The sequence below is a fragment of the Pteropus vampyrus genome, unplaced genomic scaffold (genome assembly GCF_000151845.1).
Source record: "Pteropus vampyrus isolate Shadow unplaced genomic scaffold, Pvam_2.0 Scaffold56, whole genome shotgun sequence".
NCBI classification, from domain to species: domain Eukaryota; kingdom Metazoa; phylum Chordata; class Mammalia; order Chiroptera; family Pteropodidae; genus Pteropus; species Pteropus vampyrus.
The window spans coordinates 62,385-70,496 of NW_011888837.1; the positions used below are offsets into that span (position 1 = coordinate 62,385).

At 36.0% G+C, this 8,112-nt stretch overlaps 1 pseudogene; it reads left to right on the top strand.

Moving 5' to 3' along the window:
* The first annotated feature begins 1,166 nt into the window (after nucleotides 1-1,166).
* On the top strand, nucleotides 1,167-1,285 carry LOC111740019 (annotated as a pseudogene).
* The last annotated feature ends 6,827 nt before the right edge of the window (nucleotides 1,286-8,112 follow it).

Genomic DNA, 8,112 nt, shown 5'->3' on the forward strand with positions numbered 1-8,112 from the left:
TATCAATGATTATACATTCAGCCAGGACCAATGGCTTTGAGTGGAAATCATCTCAAATATAATGTATAATTGTCACATGTATATTCATTGCTGTAAAGCCACGAAGGGGATCCAAGGAAACTAATGCACATCAGTGTTGTTTTTTTGTCACCTTTAATGTTTTTATATTGTCCTTGCAGTATATAGGTTATCTCCTATCTTGGAATTCGTCTCACTTGTGTACGGCCTGTGTACGTGCAACAGGACAAAGTAGTTTTCTGAGAAATGAGTAATAACAGTAATAATAATTTATTGAGGTCTTAAAATGTGCTAGCCACAATTCCAAGCCCGTTGCCTAAATTAATTAATTTCATGCTCCCAGAAAACATATGAGGTAGTTAATACTATAAGCCAATTTGAGATATGAAAACTGAAGCCTATGGAGTTTAAATAAATTGTTCATGATCACCCTGAAACAGTGAAGAGCCAAGAATCTAATATAGATTTTCAGCCCTGAAGCTCAAATACTCTACCACTGAAGACAAACCATACCCAAAGTCAAGCTGGCAGATTTTTTTAAAGGATTTTTTTTTTTTTAATTTTAGGTACATCATCATAAACTTGATTTGCTTTGTCATGTTATTTTGACCTTTTTAATGATGTAAAGGTCAGACAACTTAGCAAAATAATCTCCGTGAGAGAAATAATAACATAACTACTATGGATAAGAGCTGAAAATATAGTCTTTTTTTATAAATAGCAACATTCCCTTTGCTATCATTATTCGTATATTTGTTCTACATTTTTAAAAAGCTGATCATGATATACAGTCATGCCATCCTGAACGTGCCCTATCTCATCTGATCTCATCTGAGAAGCTAAGCAGGGTCAGACCTGGTTAGTACTTAAATGGGAGACCACCTAGGAATACCAAATGCTACAGGCATTAAAAAAAAAAAAAAAAAAAACACCTGATCATGTGTCCCATAATGTGAGAGATGTGAAAGAGAGAAATAAGATACTAAACTCACCCTCATTAAGCTCTGTTCTAGACAAGGACACAGAAATGGCAATACAATGGGCTAAATGCTAAGTTAGAAGCATGAGAAGGATATGGTAGAACAAAAAAGTCAAGTGACGCATCAGCATTAAGTCCTAAACTAAGTCCTTATAAAAAATTAGAAATAGTCTATAGCCATACCACCCTGAATGTGCCCAATCTTGTCTGATCTTGGAAGCTAAGCAGGGTCAGGCCTGGTTAGTACTTGGATGGGAGACCACCTAGGAATACCGGGTACTATAAGCATTAAAAAAGAAAAGAAAAGAAAATTAGAAATAGTCTAAGCAAAGCAACGACAGGGAAAAACATAGGCAAAAGATACTGAATTGAAATAGAAATAGAAACTAAAAAATGTGTAATAGATTTTGAAGAATTAAATAATTTTAAGTGATTTCTTACATTATCAGCCCAGTCATTTTTCATAATAAAATTATTTTAATAAAATCTAGATTTCAATTAGATCAAAAGGTTTAAAATGTAGAAAGCAGTAATATTTTATGTCAAATAAACTATTTGGAAAATAAGAATAGTTAAATGTTCCTTCAAAATTGACTGAAATAGTAAATATTTAACAATATTAAATAAACAAATATTACTTTTTATGCTAGACTGAAGAACCTGGCTATTAATTTTCACTCACTCATTAATTGTACAACAAGTAGTTATTAAAATCTTACTATACGCTATGTATCATGTTGGGCACTGGAGAATATAAACTAATAATAGTTATAAAATATAATCTACCAAACTATATGAATGAGTGTGTGTGTTCTGCATACAAACATACATTATTTTGGGAATACAGAAGTCCTCCTTATCCATGGGGGATATGTTCCAAGACCACAAGTAGATGCCTGAAACCACAGATAGCACCAAAGCCTATATAGACTATGTTTTTCCTGTACATACATACAATAAAGTTTAACTTATAAATTAGGCACAATATGAGATTAACAATAATAATAAAATAAAAGAATTATAACAGTATACTGTAATGAATGTTATATGAAAATCTATCTCTCTCTTCAAATATCTTCTTGTACTCACTCTTCTTGTGATGAGGTGCAATAACACAGTGCCTACAAGATGTAATGAAGTGAGGTGAATGACACAGGAATTGTAGCACTAGACTACTATAAGGGATTACTTGAACACAAGCACTGTGACCACTAAAATTGATCTGATAACCGAGAAAGCTACTAAGTTGGGTAGCATATGGAGCATGGACACTTTGGACAAAGGGATGATCCACATCCTGGGGCAGGCGTAGTGGGACAGCATGAGATTTTATCACGCTATTTCTGGAATTTTTTATTTAATATTTTCTGACCACAGCTAACCATGGGTAACTAAAACAGCAGAAAACAAAACTGTGCATAAGAGGCAGAGTATTGTATAATTTTAATAGATAATACAGTATTGTCTTTTTCCTTTCAGGTTTGTCTGGAAAATCTTTCTTCAGTTTCTTATCTACCATGTTACTTCATACTACCAACATGTTGGGATAGGCCTATTAAGAAGGCCTATCTAATACATATTGAGCCAGCAGAAGACTGCAGAATATTTCCTGAATTGTTTATACTCTTCCTGTTAGCTCACGTTGAATATGCTGGGTCTGAATTGTGGTTTCATACTAACTGGGCTGATAATTATTTAAGATGTTTTCACCACTCTTTCCTGGTTATAAAACCACATTTCTTTTCCTCAAAAAAATAAAATTTCAAATGCATTCTTTGGCGTGTAATCATTTCCATTGTTCAGGCTATCAATGACAATATAAACAGAACTTTAATCATTTTAAACCAGTTTAGGTACCAACAAAATAACTATATGTTTTGAGTACTTCATTTTATTTCTCATAATGGATAACCTTGAACACTATAAATTATATTCTCCAACCAAAGCTGGGTTCACAGTACATTTAGTCATCATTCTACCATCTCTCTGATTTATTCATGCTCATAATTTGTCACAACCTTAATCCCAGATCTTCACCAGAGCCCTCAATTTACCTCTCTCAGTTCACATTTGTCACACTACAGTAGGAAGTAAAGAATTGAGAATGCAGAGGAGGAAGAAACTTTCCTCTACCCTTAAGATTCTTTCGACTGGTCTAATGATCGAATAGACATGAGACAGATTAGGAAGAGAATATAACAAAATTTAATTACATACAAATGTATGGGAACCCCATATACATAAGAGTTTCAGAGACAGAAAGGGAAATTGAGGTATATAAAACATTCCGAGCTAAAAATGAGGTAAGGCACCTTGGGACTTCAGAAGGTAATTTCAGGGAGAATTTATTCTGTAATTATTAGTTTGCCCTACCATATAAATAGGTAAAAAGTCGTTTCTGGTTTTAACTCTTATTGTGGGCCAGGCTCCTGATTTAAATTCTTCTGGATAGTTAAGCGGGGAAGCAGATATTTCTCTTGAGCCCAAAGGGTCTCAGTTGCCTTTAGCTCAAAATAATCCACATACCACAGGGGCAAATCTTGGAGTGACATGTTCTGAACCCTTACAAGAACCTAAACCTTCCAAGGCCCTAATTGATGGCATCAACAGATGAAGAAATCGTAAATGCAGATAAGTGGAAGTATGTGTAGGTTATAAGAAAAAACTAAGAGAGTGAACTAATCCAGAGAAGATAGAGGGATGGGGAAAGTCAAAGACAAATGGATCAGGGAGGAAAGAATAAAGATGAAGGTTATTTGAGCTTAGAAATTTATGTTAATTTGGTTGTGATGAGAAGATATCGCAGGGGCAGTCACAAGGGAATGACAACATATGATACGTGAAAAGGTTTGAAAATTGGAAATTTGTTTTTTGACTTCATAGAATGCTCCAGTCCTTTAATCTTTCTATTGTATTCTATTCTTTTAATTCCTCACTTTCTTTCTCATTCATGGCTAAACATTAAAGGGGTTTTCTTTTTTTTTAAATTATTTTTTATTTTTTAATTAGAGTTGATGTGCATTATTATATTACTTTCAGGTATACAATATAGTGATTAGACATTTCTATAACTTACAAAGTGATACCACAATAAATCTAGTACCCATCTGACACAATACACAGTTATTATAATATTATGGACTATATTCCCTGTGCTGTACTTTACATCCCTGTGACTATTTTGTAGCTGCCAATTTGTACTTCTTAATCCCTTTACCTATTTCATCCACCCCTACAAACTCCTTCCCATCTGGCAATCATCAAAATGTTCTCTATATCTATGAGTTTGTTTCTGTTTCGCTTGTTCATTTGTTTTTTAGATTCCACATATAAGTAAAATCATGTATTTCTTTGTATGATTTCACTTAGCATAATACCCTCTTGGTTCATCTATATTGTTGCAGATGGCAAGATTTTATTCTTTTTTATTACTGAGTAATATTTCATTCTACATATGTATCACTTTTTATTTTTCCATTCTTCTATTGATGGACACTTAGGTTGCTTCCATATCTTGGCTATTGTAAATAATGTTGCAGTGAACATATGGATACATATGTCTTTTCGAAGTAGTGTTTTAGGTTTTCCTTCAGAAAAGTAGGATTACTGGTCCTTCTCTCTTTTTTTAAAGTCGGTTTTGTCTGATATAAGTATTTCTACACCAGTTTTTTTTTTTTTCATTTCCATTCACATGAAATATCTTTTTCACACGCATTTACTTTCAGTATGTGTGTATTTCAATCTTAAGTGAGTTTCTTGCAGGCAGCATATGTAGGGGCCTTGTTTTCTTATCCATTCAGCCACCTTAAGTTCTTTGATTGGAACATTTAATCCATTTACATTTAAAGTAACTGTTGATAGATATGTAGTTATTGACATTTTACTATTTATATATTTTATACTTCTCCTTTTCCATCTCCTTCCTTTTCTTCTTCCTCTTTAAGAAGTCCCTTTAACATTTCTTGTAATACTGGTTTGGTAGTGATGAACTCCTTTAGTTTTTTTTGTGTGTCTGGGAGCTCTTTTTCTGCCCTTCAATTCTAAATGATAGCTTTGCTGAATCGAGTAATTTTGGTGGTAGGTACTTGCTTTTCATCACTTTGAACATTTTCTGCCAATCCCTTCTGGCCTGCAAAGTTTCTGTTGAGAAAATAGCTGACAGGCTATGGGAGCTCCCTTGAAGATAATTAATTGTTTTTCTCTTGCCGGTTTTAAAATTCTCTCTTTGTCTTTAACCTTTGGCATTTTAATGATGATATATACTTTGGTGTGGGCCTCTTAGGGTTCATCTTGTTTGGGACTATTGGTGCTTCCTGAGATAGTATGTCTATTTCCTTTGCTAGGTTAGAAAGTTATCTGTCATTATTTCTTCAAATAGGTTTTCAATTCCTTGCTTTCTCTCTTCTCCTTCTTGTACCCCTAAGATGCAAATGTTGGTAAATTAGATGTTGTCTCAGGAGTGCCTTAAACTATCCTCACTTTCATTCATTCATTCATTCATTTATTTTGCTATTCTGATTAGGTGTTTTCTGCTACCTTTCCTTCCAAATCCGATTCAATCCTCTGCTTCATATAATCTGTTGTTGATTCCTCTAATGTATTCTTCATTTCAGTTATTGTATTCTTCATTTCTGACTGGTTCTTTTTTATGTTTTCTGTCTCCATTTTTGTGTTTCCTATGGCTTGTGTTTTGTTTAGTTCTTTTTCTGGAGCTTTGTTCAATTTTGCTATTTAGGTAATGTTTCTTTGTCTCCTCATTTTGGCTGCCTCCTCATATTTGTTTCTATGTATTAGGTAGGGCTGCTATGTCTCTCAGTCTTAGCAGAAAGACCTTATCTAGTAGATGTCCTGGGGAGCCCAGTGGTACAGTCTCCCTGGTCACCACAGCTGAGTGCTTCAGGTGTGTCCTTTGTATGGATTGTGTGTGCCCTCTTGTTGTAGTTGAGCCTTGGTTGCTCTTTGCACATCAATGGGAGGGACTGACCCTCAGGCTGATTGGTTGTGAGAACTGGGCTCTGACTATAGTGCTATTATACAGGAGTTGACCCTATGGACTAGGATTTGCTTTAGCAGGCCTCTGGTGCCTGCTCCATCTGCCTTTTGGGTATGTCATTTGTAGACGTGGTTGGGCGGTACTCTGATGTGGTCTGAATCTGGCCACTGGGTGTGTTGGTTCAAGGGCCTATTGGGAGGTGCTTTGGTGCAGGCCAAGGTAAGCTGCTGCCTGTGCCCTGCCTGGGTCCACTTAGTATAATCTACAAAGTGATCTACAGACAGTAGCCACTTGTGCTTTGCTGGAGGGGCCTGGGAGAGGCTAAGCTGTGAACTGATGCCAACAGCCACTAGTCCCAGGTTTGAGGCTGTTTAGCAAGGGCTATGGGACACACCAAGGCCAACATCTTATTTGGGGTTTGTGAACCTCTGTTAGATTTTAGGAACGTCTATAGCATGAGCCAAGACAGGCTGTTTGTATGGAAAAGCCACTGGAAGTAGCTTGGGTGGGCCCTCAAATTGGGCGGGGTGAGGTCTCAGGGAATGACCAGTGTGGGTCAAACAATGTTAGCCCACATCTGTGTGCAGGCTGGGTGAGGAGAGGACTTAATGTTGGGACAGTGGCTTCTGCCAGCACTTCTATATGGGAGAAAACTGCCTGTCTAGCCCTCATCCTGAAGCCAAAAAATTCAGTTCATCCCTATATGTTGCTGGCACCTTGTGAGCTGCTGCACTAGAGCTGGAACTCATACCCTATCAGTGAGTAAGTGCATGTGCAGACTCTTTAAGAGGAATTCCTGAGACTCCCACAGCCTCTGTCTCATTCAGCTACAATCTCTGCTGGTTTTCACAGCCAGAAGTTGTATGGACTTCTCTACTAAGCACTGGAATACCAGGCTGGGGAGTCTTGTATGAGGCTGGGACCCCTCACTTCTCAGGGGGGAGCTTTACAGTTGAAATATCCTTTCTGATTTTTAACCACCACACATAGGTGTAGAGCCAGGCTCTTCACTTCTCCGCCCCTCCTACCAGTCTCCACATTACTTTCTGTATATCCTTAATTATAGGACTTTTGTTCAGCTAGACTTCAAGTGTTTCTCCATGATGTCTGTTCTGTAATTTAGTTGTAATTTTGATGTGGTTGTGGGAATAAATGAGTACTGTGTTTACCTACTCCGCCATCTTGCCAGTAACAGAAACCAAGGTTTTTCAAAAGGACGTAACCATGACATATATTTTGAAAGGTGGAACAGGTAGAAGCTAAGAATTTTTCTTTGTTTTTATAGAACACCGTACCCTTCAACACTCCGATTATATTCCATTCTCTTTATTCCCTAGTAGTCTCAGTTTCTTACTTACACAGCCCAGACTTCATCCTTGACTTTTTAAAATATTATCTTGATAGCTGATATAACTCTTTGTTTCTCTTAGTCCTACCTGAAAAACACCCCACCACGAATTTGATTTCTACTGCCACTCCTTCCAATCAGCTGGATCCTAAAGTAAGTTTGTTTTCTGAACTTCTTTGGTCACTGAAGACCTCTTATCAAACTGTGTCTTGTTGACATTAGAGTTAGCCAACTTACTTAACTCTCTCGAAGCTTCCAAATAATATCAATTTCCCTTTCTACTTCAGAGACAATATTGAGTCCATCAAGCCTAAATACTATCTATTTCCCTATTATGACACTTTAATAACTTAATAAATCTGAACATAACTTTGTCTCCTTTAAGTCTCCAGGGATATGGTGACTTTCCTCTAGTTTAAAGCTAATAGCTCTTTTCATGTTTTTAAATTTTTCTTCTGTAATCTATTATTTTTAATAATGTTCTCTGTAGCAAAAGTCATAACAATGATTATAGTATCTAAAACTGAGTGAGCTGTTATGTGCAGGGTAATTTATATGTCTCTTAACCTTCAACTATTATTATTACCATTATATTACTTACTAATCACTCTTAATATTATACCTTGAAGATGAGAAATTGTAGTAGAAAAATAATAAGTTGCCCCAGGGGTACCAATTTATTTGGAACTACTGATTAAGACTTACTTTCTAGTAATCTGATTCTCTTTCTGTAGCTATTTTTTCTTGGTATGTTGAATGGACTCCTTTTCTTTC